The sequence below is a fragment of the Argiope bruennichi genome, chromosome 2, assembly GCF_947563725.1.
Source record: "Argiope bruennichi chromosome 2, qqArgBrue1.1, whole genome shotgun sequence".
In the NCBI taxonomy this organism is placed as follows: domain Eukaryota; kingdom Metazoa; phylum Arthropoda; class Arachnida; order Araneae; family Araneidae; genus Argiope; species Argiope bruennichi.
The window spans coordinates 42,530,289-42,548,528 of record NC_079152.1 but is presented as its reverse complement, the minus strand read 5'-3'; the positions used below and the strand labels follow the sequence as shown (position 1 = coordinate 42,548,528).

The following is an 18,240-nucleotide window of genomic DNA, read 5'->3' as shown; positions in this document are numbered from 1 at the left end:
CGATAAAAATTGCAGAGATTAATTTAAAATGAAGACCATTTTAAAAAAGAGAAAGAAAGAAATTCTAGAAATTTTGTATTAAACAATGGTGTTAAAATTTTCATTGCAAAAATAATTTTAGCCTAAATTTTTAATTTTCTCCTTTCCAAAGCAATGAAGAAATGAAAGGTATAACCACCCACTTGAATATACGATGAAAATACAGGGTGGTTATGATTAAAGAGCCAGTGTTTGAAGGATTGTAAAAAAAAACTATTTGGAGTATGTTGAAGAAATTTAGCATATGTTATTTTTACAACATGGGGAAATGAATTACACAATAAAAAAAATTAGTTCATTTTTTTCCAATAGATGGCGCTGTAGATGATTAAATTGTTGTTTTCCACTTCATTTTGAATACCACTTCATTTTGAAATCATTATAATGATAAAAGTCATTCAACCTTAATCCTTCTAACTGGATCAGAGAGGATATTATTTTCTTCTCAGAACACGGCCCTTTTTCTGCCTACCTCAAAAGGTTCAATCTGTCTGAGAGTGACCAGTGCAGTTGTGGTGGGATAGGCACCTCACTTCATTATGCTACGGAATGCCTCCTTACAATCTCCTGGCATATGAAAAAACCATCACCAAGCCATGAACAGGAATGGCTGAAAAGAGTCGTCAACAACTTCCTTTCCAGGCAAAAAATCCACAGTATAATCAAATTTATAAGTGAAAATAGACACCTATTCTTGTCTCCATAGCTCTCAACATCAAGTCTCATACCAAAAAAGACTAAGGGAAAAAACAAGCACTGCAGTCTCCTGTCACACATTTCAATCAAGCAGAGATTGTCTTCATTTCCATTTCTCAAATTATTTTTCATCTGATTTTTTTTAACTGCATCCTGATCTACTATATCATTAAAAATAAGTGAACACAGATTATATGTATATTTTTACACATTTTATCTCTCAGCACTATATTTCTAAGTTTATTACTAGAAATTATATTTGCAAGTTGAAAAATTATGTAAACGGTCTCATCATGATATAATTACTTATATAATTGTAATTCTGTATATAGTTATTTTTGTTTCGTTTTCCTACTGTAAATATTTTGTTAATTAAATAAAATTCCCGTAACATGCCCACTAGGGATTGCAATACCGGACCAAAATTACAATATCGGTATTCGGTATTTTTTAGATCTTAATACCGGGATACCGGTTTTAAGACCGGTATTAGAAATTTTTGAAAAAGAAAGAAAACACAGGTGTTTGTTTTATTTGCCAGTTTTATAAGAAAGGATAAATATCACAAAAAACAATTTGCAACTTATAAATTATAACAGTATATAAAGAATCACAAAAAAGTAAAGGAACAACTTATTTATTTAAATCACAAAAAATTGCAAATATCACTATTCAGTCTGTGGTACTAATACAAATTTTTGAAATGTGATCTTAAAAAACATAATGCATTGACTGTACTGTCATTAAGCCTGAAAAGTAATTTTGTGGTAAAGTAAAAATTACTAGCTGTCGAAAATGCTCTTTCGACATCTACGATAGTTAGTGGTACTGTTAGCAATGCGCGATATACTTTTTCCAAGTATTTACCTCTAAATCCCTCATCTTCAAATAAATCGATTTCTTATCGGATGGTTTCGGAAAAAGCGGATTTCTGTATTGTATTTCGGTTCGTTGAAATTTTCTTATTTATCGCTAATTCTAATTTTTGTTCAAGAGACAATTCCTTTTCACTATCGACATGAGTGTCATCATAATCTTCGATAACTGAACAGAATTCTTTTGAATGTGGATAGGTTTGTGCGTAAAAAATTTAAGAAAATTTACTATAAACTTAATCAGACTTCTTTTCTTCTTTTTCATTTTCATTTTTAAAATCATTATAATTATGTAAATACCATAAGACATTTTCTATTTCGATATGCCTTTCCTCTGCGTGATTTTTCAATGTAATATATAATCTTCAGATAGTGATGTGTGCTGTTAGGAGTAAACGGTTCCTACGTGTTTTAAAATCTAATATTAACATATATTTTGTTTTATTTTCAGTTAGTATGCATTTTAATAATATGTCATCTTTTATAGAGGAACGTTGAAATATTTTAACAATTTTCCGAACTTTATAAATTATAAGGAGCAATACTTGATGGGTTAATATTTCATCCTCATTAGCAATAACTTCTTCAACAATTACATTGTTATTATCTTCATTATCAATATCACTCTCACTCTTACTCTCTTCAAAGTTGTAATCCGAAGTTTCTTCTGCTTCTTCTGGATTCTTCTGTTCTTTATTTTTTTGGTATAATACATCTATTATTCCTAACTGAATTCCATGAGCATAGCTCAATTGCTACTTTGCACCAATCAACTTTCCAACTTTTTCATAACTGTTGCTCCATCAGTCATTATGGATACAATTTCTTCTTTCAGTGATAATCCATGTTTCGCTAATTTAGATTTAAGCAATTAATTAAGCCATTAATTAATTAATTAATTTCGCCCGTTAAGGAGACATAAAAACAAAAACGTATACTATTTTGTTATGTTGGCGATCCCTGAACATATAGTGGAGATAATTTTTAAAATTTCTAGTAAATACCGAAAAACCGGTATTTAAACTTGTGAATACCGGTATTACAAAATCGTACAAATGACTCAAAATACCGGTATTCGGTATCCCGGTATACCGGTATTGCAATCCCTAATGCCCACCAAACCGTTCAGTGACCAGAATGGTCACGGATACGGGGGCATGAGACGGCGCTCTGTTCCGTATCTTTGAGCTATAGTTCTGTATCTTTGAACTTTGAGCTATATATCTTTGAGCTTTGTCGAAGGTAGAACGTGTTCTGTTAGTAAAATGTTATTACCAAAAGAATAGCAATTATAGCGTTGCTTTGAAAGAATATAGCCGCCTTAAAGATTTAAGAAAAGGACCGATGTCTGTGAATGGCTTAAAGAAAATGATTAATAAATTTGAAGCTACAGGAGATCTCGAGTGCTCCCTGGAACTAGAGAAAGATCTGTGAATTAAGAAGTTATGGAAGAGATTAGGGATGCAGTTGATTCAGGGTTAATGGATCATCGACATGTGAGCGCTAGTGTAGTAAGGACTTTATCAAAACCATGGGAGACCGTACGCAAAGTCTTGCACTACATTTTAAGACGCTATCCGTATAAAATTAAAATCTTGCAGCACTTCCAACCAGGCGATCTACAACAAAAAATTGATTCGGCCAACTTCATTCATGCTAAAATTGATGAAAATGTATCGTGAATTAGAAATATTTTATGGACTGATGAAGCGCATTATCCGGACAAATCAACGTCCAAAATTGTGGGATATGGGGCTTATGCAACCCGCATACTGTTTTTAGGAATCCCTTGCATTCAACGTTTGTTACAGGTGGGTGTGGTATGACTGCTGACTTTATTATTGGTCCTTTTTTTTTTCCGAATATCTTATACCAACAGGGCTAGTTCGCTGCACCGTAACATGCACTAGTTACACTCAAATTTTAGAAAGTAATATGATCCCTGCTTTGCAAGACAGAAACTGCCTCGATTCAACAATATTCATGCAAGGTGGAGCACCACCTCACATTGCTCATTGTGTTACACAACTGCTTCACCGAGCTTTTAGTGAGGATCTTATAATTAGCAGATGTTTCCGAAATGCGTGGCTACCTCGTTCACCTGATTTGAATCCTTGCGATTTCTGGCTGTGGGGATATTTAAAAGATTGCGTCTTCAAGAAGAAACCTAACTCTGTTGTTGCTTTAAAAAAGCAGCATTACTAGACATGTCCTAGAAATTCAGCAGGAAACATTAGGTGCTACTTTGGATCTCGCTGTCTTGTGTATACAGCATTTGATAGGACTTGAAGGATCTCATACTGAACAAATATTGTAATACATTACGCATTTTATTTTTTTAACAAAGAAAAATGTTATAATTACAATGTATGAAATATTGTCATTAAAAAGCGCCACCTATGTCAAAAAGTTGAATTAATTTTTTTTTAATGTGTAATTCATTTCCCCATATTGTAAATATAACATATTCCAAATTTCTTCAACATACCTCCAAGTAGCTTTTCCTTTTACATTCCTTCAAACACTTGCAGTTTAAAAGAAAGAGAATTTCATATCTCCCTTAGAGAAGAAAAGAAAATTTCAGGGGAATTATTTATTCTGATTTAATATTTATTTCGTATTCTGCCGAGGGAAACTATTTTAATGTTTTCACAACAGGCCTTATTGCATTTCAGAAAGAAATAAACAATTGAAATAAAAGCTTTTATTTTTTCAATATTTTAACATAGATAATGATTCAATCAATTTTGCAGTCATATAAAAAAGTAGGTTGCACAAATGGCCCAAAAGCACATGCACACTTCCAAAACGTTCGCAGTAGAGCAAATTTTATCAATTTTTTTAGCGAACACAAACGGAATCGGTTCTCAAATTGAAAAGTGTTCGAGTTCTTTCGTCAATCTCTACGATCATTCAACGAGAATGTAATGTCAATCCAACAAATTACAAATTAAATTTAAAAATAATATAAGAAGTATTAAATGTATATTAATATCTTGCCCGATCCACAGGCTTTGGACACACACCATTTCTATTTAAATCAGCAGGAGTCTCTCCCCGAAACTTTATCGGTTTCTCCCTGCTGAAGGAGGCAGCGGTGGCCTGGTGGTAAGGTCTCGGCTTCGGAACCGGAATGCTTTCAATTTCGAGACTCGGTTCCACAGAAGAACAGCCGTGTTAGCGAGTCTGGTGAGTGCTAAATTCGTCGGGGCCAAATGTCCTCCCGTTGGTGTGGTGTGGTATGGAAGTTAGTAGAGGGGTGCTAGCTCAGGTTTCATCCTCGTCATCCGACCGCGGCTCAAAATTACGAGGACCATCCCAAAATAGCCCTAGTGTTGTCTTAAAAGGGAACGTTTATGTAACTAAACTAAACCTTGATAAAGAAGTCATTCTTCTCTCATTGCAGAAAAATATGAATATTCAGTAAATAATTCCTTGCACGAAAAAAAGGAACTTTTCATAACTACCTCCTCATTATGAAAACTTTTCTAAAAATGCTTAAAAACTTATCTAAGTTTATATATAAATTTTATTAATGATTTCCCTCATAATTTTATAATTTTTCATAATATCTTCTTATTAAAGAAGAATGTATGTACGTCTCTACGTGTGTTGGCACTTTACAAATCAGATTGTTCAACAAGAGGTATCAAAATTGACATTATATATTTTCGAGGAATACGCCCCTCAAAGAGTTTTTTTTTAAGTTTTAATCTATATCTATACTTATAATAAAGCTCAATGTGTGTGTGTGTGTGTGTTGGCGCTCCACAGGCCAGACCGTTCTATCTACAGCCACCAAATTTGGCACGTGTATACTTTGGAGGTGTATACTTTGTTCACCTCCGACCGATTTTTTTGAATTTTTAATTAGAATTTTTATTAATTAAAAATTAAGCGAAATGTTGGCATTTTTCCTCTATAACTTCCAAAAATATTACCGCACAAAATTCATTTTTGCATCATATTGAAGTTAAAAAAATAATCTTTTCAATACCAATGTTTTAACGAAGAGATTAAATTTCCATTTTTAATGAATTTTCAAAAATATAATTTAATCATATTTTTTAACAATTTATTTCACGCTAAATAAAAATAAAATGTAAGCTGCACGAGCGCGTTAATGGGAAAAAATCAACTTTTATCAACTCATTGATATCATATTGACAAAAACTCAAATTAAAAAATAAGTTATCTATCATTCCAAATAAAATACATAAAAATGTAATTTTCAGCAGGTGTCTGCATGACATTAAATAAATATGACAGATGATATTTTTTGAAAAGTAAATGCAAGGGAACGTTTTCTGTGACCTTTCAAAATACCTATATTACTAATCCAATTAAACAGATTTTATTTAAGGTAAATATGATTTAATATGTACAAGATATCTACTTTAGTTGGAACCTAACAGCTAATTTGTAAACCTTTAGTAACAGCCATACATCTGTTGACAAATGGTCTAAAGGAAATAAATAATTATATTTTATATAATTTGTGTAAACAAATGCTGATGAATTACGAAATTTAAATCTTTACAAATATCCTGTGCCCTGTGAGTCATATTTAAAAAAATTATAATTAAGATGCTAATATTTTAAATAAAAAGAGTTGCACTCCGTTCAACAAAATCAATCACTAAAGTTGACCGACTTATGAAAATTTCAATATCACTATTCTATAAAAACGGGTGATTTTAGATCATTGCATAGGCTGTCTCAAAGAAGTGAATCATCTCCCAGAGTTTCTCAAGAGTGATTGGCTTAGATTACGAAAATATCAATTGTTCTAATATTGTAATATTCAATATTAGAATATTACAATAGAAATCGGCCAGATTTGAATTCAGAAGATCGAAATGTTTCTTTATTTATTAAAAAAAAGAAGAGTCAAGAATATTTTGCAGAATATGATTCCTTAGAATCAAAGGACTGTCTAAAATTTAAATTTCATAATTTTTAAAAATATATTTATAAACCGAAGAAAATAAAATATTATTATTGATGGCGTTTCTATCCTTCCAAAAATAAAGCTAGAAATTTAATTTTTCATTGAATTCTTGATATTTTTGTTGAATAATGCTTGGGGATATTATAAATTATGAAAATTATTCTATAGTGCACATAAGACATGTTTTCAATTCTCATATTTTTTAAAAAACTTGCTGGGATTCATTAAAATACGTCTTTATATTAATTGTAATTTCATTTTTTACACTTTAATTTAAAATTGAATTTTACGGGCATTGTAGAAAATTAAAGTGACGCACAATACAAAGAGCAGAAAGGCTTAAAGCCTACATAATGTTATAAGGGAATAATATGATTATCAAAATTTGAAGCTTAAAAATATTTTCTTGAAAAACCTGTAATGACAACAAGTTACATAAAATATTAATTGAACATTTTAGCAAGCATTAATATTGGCGAACCGGCTGGTCGCCAAAGGCAGCTAGTTAGAATTATAACTAATTTAAAATTAAGCAAAATTTTGAATTTTTTTTTTGGGATAACTTCAAAAAAAAGTACATCACAATTTGTTTGTTTTGTTTTCTTTTGTCATCTTAAAATGTTAAAAAAAATTTCAATAATGCCATGTTTTTAACAGATTTTTTTTTTATTTTTAATTTCTTTTTAAGAAATATTTTAAGCATTTTTTTCAACAATATATTTTATCTCTATTCCTACTATTAATAAAGATGACTGTATGTGTATGTTTATGATTATTTGTTGTTTGTTTCGGAGGTCTCTAAGTCAGACTGCCACTATCTAAAAGTCACTGTTTGACTTTTAACTACCAAATTTGGAACACGTATATATTTGAGGTTGAAATTCTTAGGATGTAAAATATTTCAATGCTCCATTCTGTAAAGATTACCGATTAAATAACAATTGCAAGTAATAGTATTCGTCAACTAATAAATCAGTAACAAAGAATAACTAATTCATTGATTGTAGTAAGTTTATATAAATTTTCAATGTTTCACTTGTATTATTTTTCTGTAAAAATCATGGAACGAATGCACGATAACAAGATATCGACATTTTATATTGATGATCCTTCTATCACCCCACTGTGTAAAAATTTTCTAAAGAAATGGCAAAATTGTCTATTGAATGACTATCGTATCAATGACTGAAATGGAAAATGGAATTAAGGAAGGCAACAGATTACTAAATTATATTTTGCTTTTGCATGCATTCCATTACATCTTAAATCATAATAGTATTTTGCCTCAGGTTATTTTGAACCAAATTAATTAAGATTTCATTGAAAAATTTTCATTATGCAAAATCGTTTAAAAAAGAATAATAGATATCGCCATGGAAAAATTAGAAATTGATGTAATTATAATTATATTGATGTGCCTTAAAAACAAACGCAATTGTCCTATACTTATATAAGAAATCCTTCCATATAGGATCACATATTTCCCCTAGATTTAACTTTTAAGATTATTAAATATATGAAACTTAGAACACTTTCTCGATGGATTTCATAATATCGTTTACCGATTTCTAATTCATTCTTTAATTACATGTGATTTGAATATTTAAACTGGTCCGTTTAGTAATAAGCATATATCGATTGCTTAACAAACTTTTCATTTCCCAATGCATATATGCTAAATATAATCATTAAATGGTTGAGTATAAAAATAAATCGTTTTAAAAAATAGCCCTCTTTTGAAAAACGAAACCGAACAATATTTTTTAAATATTAAACTATAAAAAAAAACAATTGCTTTTATTTATTTCTAAAACAGAAATATTTAAATTAACTGGAATAGTCTCCTCGCAGATTTCTAGTATATTCGTTTTTAAATATGTAATCCCTTCCCTTTATCCACATAGAAAAGTTTGGGCTAGGTCATGAAAACCATGAAATGTCAAGATTTTTATTTTCAGAGTTCCTTACATCTCGAACTACAAGGAAGAAAATCGCAAAATTTGGATGCTTTTATAGACAATTTTGGTCAAAATTTTAATATAGACCTACAAGCTTGTTTCCAAAAAATGGAATATCAAATTGCCCTTAGTTAAGACATGCCTTCACATGCATAGCAAATAGATGGCCATTTTATACATCGATTTGGTCTTAAATTTATTATATATCCACATTTTTAATGAGAAAATTGTGTAACAAATTTCATCTATCTAGCGTTATGTATTTATGCGTTATCATTTTCATGTGTATATGGGCAGACAAATTTCACCCAAATTTTGATAGAAATCTACAAAATTAATTTGAAGACTGCAAACACAATTTCATTTCTCTATCTCAAAGCATTTTTGAGTTATCGTGTCTGTAGATAGAGAGACATACATAAAAAAATGTGTTTTGGGAAGTCAGAGGGGTCTGAAACGTGGGGGTTCGAAAAAAAAATCTCGATATCGAATTATTTTATCTCAAGTATTTCCTTTCGTGTATTTTAATTTTTAAAAAAAATTACTTTAGTGATTTATTTAATGAGAATTTACATCTCATTTTGAGTTGGAATTTGAAAAATAACAATTGAATTAAATTATTCTTTTAAACTTTTTTTTTTTTTTTTTTTTATTCAACTGATATTCTTTCCAAAAATTTTATTAGAAATGACCTGATTATTTATTAGCCTGACCGTCCAAAGTTTTATCTGTTTTCAAAAAGTTTTTTCTGTTATTTAGAAGCTGTTGTTTCCATGTGATCAGTCTTAAAATAACAAATTTAATAAAAGAAATAAGAAAAAAAGAAGCATAACACTGGAGTATTGCAGAATTAAATATTTATTTTTGCTTGAAGCCCACACTGCATTACATTGGTCACCTCCATCGGACACAGCAGCTTTACAAGCCAGTAGCTTTGATTGCGCCATTCAATCCATCCTCAATTTTGTCAAAGACATCTGCAAAAAGAAAAGTAATCCAGTCAGAAAAACACAAGTTTTCATTTTGCTTTCCAAATATTTCGTCCGACATTTTTTTTACAAAAGAAAACAAATGCGTCTATCTCAAAGGCATCGATATCAGCCTGTGTTTGTTCTAAAAAAGGTGGGTGATGACTGTACAAAATTGATTTTTTTAAAAAAAATATCGACTATTTTTTACTGTATTTTTCTAATTTCAGAACAGTTTTTTTTTATAAAACGCTACCATTTTGTTTCGACATTTACTCTTTGGGAAATTACATTCAATTTCATATTTGCATAATTTGTTTTTTAATGTTATTATATATCTTTAAATGCTATTTTCCCAAATATAATTTTGGTAAGATCGCTATTTCCGTAGCTCTATGACCGATACAGAACTACAAAAACCTCATAAGTTAAAATTTAATGCATATTTTTTGCTAAAATTCTGTGTAATAATTTTTCAATATGTTCTGCAATTACTGAACAATCGAATAAGTTATCTGTTAATTTAGATATATTCCATAGATATTTTAAATGTGAAAAAACTTGAAAATTTCATGTTATTTATCAGTCGAGCACTAGTATTAAAGGAATTGATAAAAATACAGTTTGTTTCTTATTTTAGGAATGTTATAGTATGTTTCTAACAATTTTAAATCAAAAGAATTTTATTTCATAATGCGCTATAAGTAAAAAATGCATTTCATTTAGGCCTCTCAAATCTTTACAAAAATATTTATGCCTCGTAGATTTTATCCATTTTATGCAAAATTCAAAAAATATTAGAATTTTATAAAAATTATTCCTAATTTATAAAGAAATAAAATACATCCCTTTAACAAAAATTTAATCAACATGATAATGCCTTTAGACTTGCATATTTTCCATAAATTTTGTGATGCAAAAGCCAACCAAAACGATCTACAGGTGGGATTTCTGACTGATATGTCGATTATGGTCTAAAGGTATGTCTAAATAACACAATATTCGCTATCGCTTTCCTAAAATCTAAACTTTCTGTAAGTTTTAAAAACTATGGGTGATATTAATAAACAAATAATAATTTACTTACTTGCGAATGCCATGCCTGAAAAAAGAGAAAAGAAAATACATTATAGATGTTGCATTTTAAATTTTAAATATAAAACATGATTTTTCAAAGAGCATTAAATAAATATACTTTTAATATAATCGATTGAAAAATATTCAAAATTTAATTTCAAGCTTCACATTGTTAATATTGGAATATACTTCCAATGTGAAATTTATTTTTATTGTAAGTCACTTTAATCCGTCTTTTAAATTATTTTTTGCAGCGATTAGATGTTTGATAAAAGAATGTTTTTTTTTACATATCAAGAATTACGTGGTCCCACAAAGTGTCTTAACAAGTTAAAATGTTTTCAATTATTATGAAAAATTCGTGATAGCCTTGCATTTATGTATTTGAGGTAATTAAGAAAGGCGCTGGAAAAACCGAAATTGCCCGCCATTTTTCTGCATGACGTCACCTTCAGATGGCGCTACTAATTCATAGTTTGGTTCCTTACTTTTATTAATTAATCTCGAGCCAGAAAGGATCGCAAGATTTTTGCTTGGTGTTTACAAACTTTTTTTTATGTTTCAATTAATACACTTTTGTAAAACTCAACTTATGTTTATTTTTTAAAGACTTCTTCATAATCAAGTTTTTAGGAATTGTTGGTGTTTCTCAAAGAATTTGTAAATATGTTGTAAATATCGGAATATAATTCTAAAATCAAAGTGCATTATATTCTTTGTATTTTATCACATATGCATCTTCCAAAATATTTCAATAATAGTGAATTTGTAATCGAATTATCTGATATTACTTATTTGTTACTTTCGGCCGCAGCGCATAAAAATCAACAGTTCTTATATAAGACCACATTCCAGTACTTGGCGATAGAGGGATAGGAAATCTTTCTGGATTCTGTCAAATCTACAAAAGAAAATCCTTTTCTTCTTCTGCTCAATTCAGTTATAATGACATCCCGTTTCGAAACAACACTAGGGCAATTTCAGGACTGACCTCGTAATTTTGAACTGCAATCAGACGACGGAGACGACAACTGAGTCGGTATCTCCCCCCTCTCCAAACTTCCGCACCACGTCAGCAGGAGGACATTTGGCCCTGACGGATTTAACTTACACTAAACTTGCTTACACGACGATTTTTCGATGGAATCGTATCTCAAGCTTAAAATCCCCCGTTTCCAAAGCGAAGCGATTTTTCCTCTTCTGTGAATCATTACAGAAGAGGAAAAATGCCGAGTATGAATCTGAGACGTTTTCCTTTCATACATTTATTTCCATCTTTCAATAGAGATCAGCAATTTTAGTCTCAAAATGACATCTCAATTTACATTTTTTTTTTTTTTTTTTTTTTGAGTTATGGCATTAACATGTACACAAATAGTTAGGCATAAAGGTGGACACCATTTTGAAGAATTTGGTCAAAAATTAAAAACCCATCTATATCTTTGATGATAAAATAATGTTCCAAATTTCATTTTTCAAGCTCTTTGCGGTTTTGAGTTATTCTGTTACAAGCAAACGAACAAGCAGACAGACTTCCCTTCAACGGATCTCACCAAAAATTTGAAAGAAATCTAATATTTTGGTATTAGGACCACACACCTAATTTCATCCCTTTATTTCAAGGCATTTTTTAGTTATTGTGTTCGTAGACACATAGGGATAATATAAAAAAAAAATGTGTTTTTCAAAGTCGGGGAGGCATGAAATGTGAAGATTCACTTAAATATTGAATTCAAATTTTTAGGCGATTACAATACTTTCTTTTTGCGTACTAAATATTTAAAAAAAAGTAAAAGAAGTAAGAATATTTTGATGCAAATTACTATCAAATTTCCAATGCAACATATTTTTAGATGTTTTGAATGTCAAATCCGTTAGTCGTGAATCCTATGCAGTCCACTGACCGCGAGTATTCTTGTAATTAAAAAAAAATCTTAGCTAGGATTCTGAATTTAAAAAGTCATATCAAGAATTCTGGTTTTAAAAAAGTTCACCAAAAGTGCTGATTTAAAAATAAATCATGTTAAAAGACTTACTCATCATGGCGGAGATGGAGAGCATCAAGAAAACGCTTTTCATGACGGACATCTTGGAGGTTGTTTTGAAAAGTGGAGCTTAGATAGAACTAAATGCTTTCGATTAGATGATGTCTCCAACAAGAAACCTCTCCTTTATATAGGGCAAAATTATTACCCAGTGTTTGCAATTTTTTTACCCACATTTCATTTTAAACTCAATAAATAATTTTATAACCACATTTATGCTTTTAGAAATACTATCAAGATTCTGTTAATCTAATACGACCAGTGAAGTGAATAAATAAAGTAGTATATCAGCTTGACACACAAATTTTCTGAGCATTTAATGTCAACATATAAATCACCAGAAATCATAAAAATAACAGTGTTTGAATCTGCTCAATAACTGGGAGAATTTTTTTATGTCTATAAGGATCAACTAACTTCTAAAAATAAGTTTAAGTGTAGCCTCTTTAATGGGTGTTGTAGGTGAGGTTATAACGGAATTTTTAATATTAAAAAATGAAGTCCCCAGTAATCCTATATCCAGGTGTCCTTTTAGAAATCAGTTTTCGTTCATGTATCAGTTTCAGATTTCCAGATTTTTCTTTTTCTTTTCAAAATCTGTCGTGTTTGGTATTTAATTGAATTTTTGACTACAATCCTCAAATTTAAATTTTATTGTTTTTTAATATTATTTTGCTTTGATTATTTATCAAATCATTTTCGCTCTTCCTATTTGTAATAAAAATTTCATTGGGAGGTGTGTTTGTCTCTCACAACCAGAAAAGTGACCAAATTCTCTGTGCACAGGGCATCAATAATGATCATTTATTAATTAGGAATAGATTTTAATTAAAAATATATCTCTGGATTATTAAGTGGGGTGAAGAATTTTGAGTATATAATTTACAATAGAACGTGTGAGAAGCAGAAAGAATTATGTCCAGTACACTGTGTCTCTGTTGAGCGTCATGCAATTTTTGTTAAGTACAACTTTCTCGTTTCTTTTTAATTTTTAATTTGAGATTATCGTAATTCCTCCTCTTTTCGATAAATTTATGTATTTGAAACTTGTAAAATACCGTGTGGAAGCAAGGAGGACGAGAAAAAGAATATATAGGACATAGATTATTGGACATAATTTTCAAAAATCCTAATTTTAAATTATTCTAATATTTTGTCTTTATATGTGTTATTTTTAATTGAACATTTTTAAGCATCTATCACAAATTAGAAATAGTAGCACTCGGCCTATTTTTTTGTTACTTTGAATACATTTGTCTCTAATGGTGTTCTAACAGCCACCTGTTCATTTCGTCTAATAATACGAACCAGATAAAATAATATCTCTTTTTATATGAACTGAATATAGAATGTTTTAAGTTTTATTGACCATTTTGACCTTTCCTTTGACCGACTAAATCCAATTTGATACAAATCAATTTTTTTGTGAAGAGATAACGATTCAAATTTCATTTGTGTCTTTAGATAAATGTATTTATATGTACAAGGTATACAAAGAGAAAGTATCATGATGATCAAAATTTTGATGTCGAGACTTTAATGAATCTCCACGTTTTAGACATCTTTGAATCTGTAAAACAGGTTTTTGGAATTATGTATCTGTGTATCTGACATTGAATTAGATAATTCAAAAATATGTTTAGCTACACGGATGAAATTTGGTATTCAGATCTTATAGAAAACTTGGTGATTTCTATAAATTTTTGACAGACACCATTCACATGAAGTTATTTAGTTGTTAAAGTATAAGTGAATATGATGACTACAAAATTTAATGCACTAATTGAAACAAATAGTACATAGTTTCACCATATAAGTTGTAGATTCGTAAGAAATTTTGAACAACGAATTGAATATTTGTTGGTCTGTTCTTTCACATACATGTAAGCTCTATAACTGAAAAACTTAATAGCTTAAATAAAGGAAATTTAAGTAAGTGCTTTTCTTCTTATCATTATACTTCTTCAAATTTTGGTTCCCAATCAGGCAGTTTTGGTTTTCTTCACTATACTGTGAAACGCAAAACGCTCATGTGCGAAATATAGGTACCATTTTTATTCACTTCCGCATAAATATTGTAGATCTGCTTTTGTTGTTTCTAATGGCACTTGTCATAGATAAGTCCACTGACTTTAGAAGTTAGTGATTTTGAGCCAAGAGCGCGTGTCTTGTTTTTTGAGTAGCGCCATCTAGGGCCAAGGGTACGACTTAGCTACTCACACGTCACAACCGTTTTTACGGGGCGGACTTCATTCATGCATCTCATTCTCTCACCCACCGATCGCAATTTAGACCTGAATCAGGGAACTATCACCTCTGAATCAGTACCCTCAGTTGTATTACTCTCGACATGGAGGATTTTATATACCACGACAGATTTATACATGTGTCAGCAACCACACACACGGAGAGTCTTCGGCCGGTGGGGTTCGAACTCGTAAACCAAGGGACGCAAAACCAACGTCCTACCAACCAGGCTATTCCGGCCTCTAAATCTTGAGCATGATTGTTAAATGTAAAGTGCTCAAATATATATTTTCGCAGTTCTGCTCTTTTTCGTAAGATAGTGGAGAAAACGGAATAAACTATTTGGATTCCCACCTTTTTCGGTCCCTTAAAACCCGTATTTGACAAATAACTACAATTTTTGTTAGAAGGTCACAAATCAAATTTCATATATCTAACTCATTGTGTTTTTGAGTCACCACGTTTATGCGCTTGCGAAAGAGTAGATCCGCAGACGATCAACTTTTTGACAGATTTAGCTCAAAATTTGATATGAACATATTTAGATGCTAAAAATATGTGGCAAATTTTATCATCTAGTTCTTGACGTATTTGTAGCTATCATTTTAGACAGATAGGCATAATCTCTCAGAATGGATTTCATTTAAAAGTTAATAGAAATCTAAAAGTTCGGGGTATAGACCACATACGAAATTTCATGTCTATCTCATAATGCATCTGAGATCATTACGTTATGAACTGCCTATCAATATCTGTCTATGGACATTTTATTGTGTTCATAGTGTGACGAATTGTAATGGGGGGATAGAAAATGGGACCTTGTGGTTTGCAGTCCAATAACATGACCGTGAAAAAAGCAATTGCTCGTGCAGCGTAGTTGTTAACTGGCTTGTAAGCTTTCACCACAGACTCTCCTCTCCTCTCCCTGCAGTGAGTCGGAGATGAGACGAACGATATGTGTGTTGAGTGGTGACGAATTAAGCTGTTGATTCTAATGCGCCTGTACCCATTTGAGTAGCGCCAAGCGTTATGACGAGCGTGTGTGGGTGAGTTGTTGCTGCGTCAAGTGAGTCTGAAGACTTTTGAGTTGCTGCGGATAGATGGCGCCACAACAGCTGTACGAAGGTTGAAGGTTCATCGTCCGAGGTCACCAATGTGGCGAATTGTAATGAGGGGGGACAGAAACTGCAACCTTGTGGTTCGCAGTCCAGTAACATGACCACTATACAAAAGCAATTGCTTGTGCAGCGTAGTTGTTAACTGGCTTATAAGCTTTCACCACAATAGACAAACATGGTACAAAAATATGTTTTCCGGACTATGAGAGGTCTGTAACGTGAAAATTCGTCAAACTTTCGAAAACGACAGTACTTTCTTTTTGTATATTTTGCATGCAAGAAAAAAAAGATCATACTAATGAGGCTAAAACAATTAAAATAAAGCAAAAAAAAAAAATACAGAATTAATCATTTACGCTTTTACCCTTTTTTTGCTTGCTAATCCCAACAGTCAGTTCCTCCAGAATTTTCACTCCAAGTCGATTTCCTATCCTCAAACAATAACAGATAGCAAATAATTATTTTCGGCACAAAGCAGGCAATTCACAATCAGTATCCATCGGACCAGGAATGAAACTTCGTTTTAATTAGTATTTTCCTGATCATCATTAAAGCGGTGGCTTTATTATTATTTTTTTTTATCATCTCTATTCTTGGCCCGCTTAAAATGAAGCAGATTAGAAATTATTCTTCCGCGGCGATGAAAGTGATAGAAAACAGGAAGGGTCAAGCTTCCTTATTCACAGCACTGATTAAGAAAAATCAGCTTTAAAAAAAAGCAGTTCAAAGGTGAAAAGAATAAAGAAAGGGCTTGAATAGAAGATTTATCGAAAGGTAAGTAGTTTTTATTTCCTTCATTTTTTTTTATTAATGAAAGAATGCATTAGAAAAAAAAAAGAGCTATCTTTCCTCAGAGAGTTTCTAAAATGGGAAAGATTATTACATTATCTTGAAAATATTTGAGAAGCAATCAGATTTTTTTATAATGGTTTTAATTAAAATATGCTTTTTTTATTCTTAACATTTGACCTACTCTGCAGCATTTCATTTAGAAAAATATTGCATAGGTAAGATTTTGCTATATAAAAAGAAATCTTTGATTCTAACATACTTTTTTTAAAAAAAGAAAAGAGCTTTTATTATATGCTTTTATCATAGTGAGAAATATAATTGCAATAGAAAATCATTCGAACTTCTAAAAAAATTCAGCCTGAAGTCTGAGCTTTTTACTGTTTTTTGTCGAACAAATATTTGACAAAAGTGAAATAATCCAGTCCAGTCATAAAATGAATCAAAATGTAGCAAAAAGTGATTAACAGCAAGATTGAAATAATCCAGTCCAGACATGAAATGAATCAAAATGTAGCAAAAAGTGCTTAACAACAAAATTGAAATAATCCAGTTCAGACATGAAATGAATCAAAATGTAGCAAAAAGTGCTTAACAGCAAAATTGAAATAATCCAGTCTTGTCATAAATATATATAAAAAAGTTGCAAAAATGCATAATAGTAATTTTAATTATTAAATTTTTGTGCCAATCATCCAAAATTGGTTAAAGTATTCGCTCTCAGACGTTAAGGTAGTTAAGGAAGGATCAGAAAAAGATGAAGCAACAGTTTTCTCGCATTAAAAAAAGACGATGAATCTGAAAGAAAAAGTTATAGGCATTAAAAAGTCATATAAAATGATTTATCGAATGTTAATAGTTTAGACACTTCAAGCATCCATATAAATGCGCTTTACACTGACCAGAATGTCGCGAAAAATTTCACATTTATATCAGCATTACTTTTCGAAAATCTCAACTCGGAAACTGTGAGGGGAAGAAAAGCCAGGATCGTCGGAAAATATCTATAAGTACATTTCTATCTGCCAAAATTTACGGGCCAAGAAAAATGCTGTTCTGAAAGTCAATACACAGAAAATAGCTTGTACACAGATTAAGAAAAATAATGCTTAAGTCAGTTATAGTGGTCTCTTAGAAACTTTCTCGTGCCCATCTTTATAAAAAAAGTATTTTCCTTTCTCTTTCCTACATAATAATTGTCAACCGTTGAAAAGACCGTGAGCACACTAACAGCTTAGATTTTTATTTTGAGAATCATGCACATGAACGTTTTATGCTTCTAAGCATAAAAAAGACAATCGAATATGTATTTTGGGCTCCTTTTTTTCTACTGGCTTAAACTAACATTGATTCAGAATTATAATTTTAGCAATATGATCATATATCAAACTTCACTTTTGTAAGTTATTCTGTTTATGTTGAAATTATCTTGTTTACATGAAACATTATGTGGAAATTATTGCGTTCTACATGTAAC

General features: G+C 30.7%; 1 long non-coding RNA gene across 1 annotated transcript; it reads right to left on the bottom strand.

The window, feature by feature from the left end:
- Nucleotides 1–9,359: 9,359 nt before the first annotated feature.
- Nucleotides 9,360–12,828, bottom strand: LOC129961921 (uncharacterized). Its single transcript, XR_008783855.1, has 3 exons — nucleotides 12,601–12,828; nucleotides 10,575–10,589; nucleotides 9,360–9,496 (listed from the first exon to the last, which is right to left on the bottom strand). It is a non-coding gene; the product is annotated as an uncharacterized LOC129961921 (long non-coding RNA).
- Nucleotides 12,829–18,240: the final 5,412 nt, after the last annotated feature.